The following is a 1,974-nucleotide window of genomic DNA, read 5'->3' as shown; positions in this document are numbered from 1 at the left end:
AGTGAGCTGAGATCCAGCCACAGCACTCCAGCCTGGGTGACAGAGTGAGACTCCGTCTCAAAAAAAAAATATTACTTTCATAATATAAAAACAAAATGACTAGTATACATACCAGGCCTAAGTAATGAGGCCAAATGGGTAGTTCAAATTAGGAGAGAAGCAAACTCACTCCAAACATAGACCACTATTGTCTACTGGCCAGACTACAAACTACTTATTCTCTCATAAATAGCAAACAATTCTGTGTAGAGATCAAGTGGGAAGAGGCATGTTTTCAAAAACACAGCCACTAGCTACTGCCCATCCATCCCTGACATTAAATCTCAAAGGACTGTATGCCTATTTGATAGCCACTCTAGGAAGAGGCACCTTGTGAAAGGGAATCTTCAGTACTCTTCTCTGGGTTGGAAGTCAGAGTAATAGATAATAGTCAGGAACCAAAGATTTTAACGAGTATCTTTGGGAATCAAGTAACAAGAAGGAGAAATGGTGTTAGTAAGTGTGGTCAAAAAGTCCAGGCCTCCAGAAATCAGAGTAAGGTAAGAGCCTAGAGATGTTGGAGGATTCCATACATCAACAAGACAAATGTTTTCACCATAACACTGCCAGGGAAAATGGTAGGATTTGGGGGTATAAGAATTATAGACAGACCAAGCACGGTGGCTCATGCCTGTAATCCCAGCACTTTGGGTGGCTGAGGCAGGTGGATAACTTGAGGCCAGGAGTTCGAGAACAGCCTGGTCAACATGGTGAAACCCTGTCTCTACTAAAAATACACAAATTAGCCAGGTGTGATGGCACATGCCTGTAATCCTAGCTACTCGAGAGGCTGAGGCAGAGGCTGCAGTGACCTGAGATCACGCCACTACACTCCAGCGTGAGTGACAGAGCAAGACTCCAAACAAAAAATCAGAATTAGGCCGGGCATGGTGGCTCACACCTGTAATCCCAGGACACTAAGGCAGGCAGATCACCTGAGGTTGGGAGTTCAAGACCAACCTGACCAACACGGAGAAACCCCGTCTCTACTAAAAATACAAAATTACCAGGGCAAGGTGGTGCATGCCTGTAATCCCAGCTACTCGGAAGGCTGAGGCAGGGGAATTGCTTGAACCCAGGAGATGGAGGTTGCAGTGAGCCAAGATCGCACCATTGCACTCCAGCCTGGGCAACAAGAGCGGGATCCCTTTTCAAAACAGAATTGTAGACAGAGAGACAAATATTGGCTCTCCTCTTCCCTGTGGAATATTCCCTTTCTTTCTCTCCTGAACTCTTCCTAATTCTATTTTTGTCTTCTTTCTAAATTAAACTGGTGGCTGGGTACAGTGGCTCACACCTGTAATCCCAGCACTTTGAGAAGCCACAGTGGGCAGATCACTTGAGCTCAGGAGTTCAAGACTAGTCTAGGCAACACAGCAAAACCCCATCTCTACAAACAAAAAATACAAAAAATGAGCTGGGCTTTGTGGTACTATGCCTGTACTCCTAGCTACTTGGGAGGCTGAGGCAGGAGGATCACCTGGAGCCCGGGGACGGGGCTGAGGCTGTAGTTAGTCGTGATTATACCACCACATTCCAGCCTGAGTGACAGAGATCCTGTCTCCAAAATTAACAAATCAAAGTAGTATACAAGTTTCCCACCCATCCCATGTCATTCAAGAATGTATTCTAAGGGTACAAACGGCATACTCCTAATTCAAGGAGTAATAAATAGCTACTGTACATTTTGATCTTTTTTTTGAGATGGAGTCTTGCTCTGTCACCCAGGTTGGAGTGCCGTGGCACGATCTCGGCTCACTGCAGCCTCCACCTCCCAGGTTCAAGCAATTCTCCTGTCTCAGTCTCCCGAGTAGCTGGGATTACGGGGGCCTGCCACCATGCCTGGCAAATTTTTGTATTTTTTTTTTACTAGAGATGAGGTTTCGCCATGTTGGCCAGGCCAGTCTCCAGCTCCTGACCTCAGGTGATCTGCCC

The sequence above is a fragment of the Colobus angolensis genome, unplaced genomic scaffold (assembly GCF_000951035.1).
Source record: "Colobus angolensis palliatus isolate OR3802 unplaced genomic scaffold, Cang.pa_1.0 Scaffold4, whole genome shotgun sequence".
Lineage (NCBI taxonomy): Eukaryota > Metazoa > Chordata > Mammalia > Primates > Cercopithecidae > Colobus > Colobus angolensis.
The sequence above is the reverse complement of the archived record's forward strand: the minus strand, read 5'-3'. Positions refer to the sequence as shown.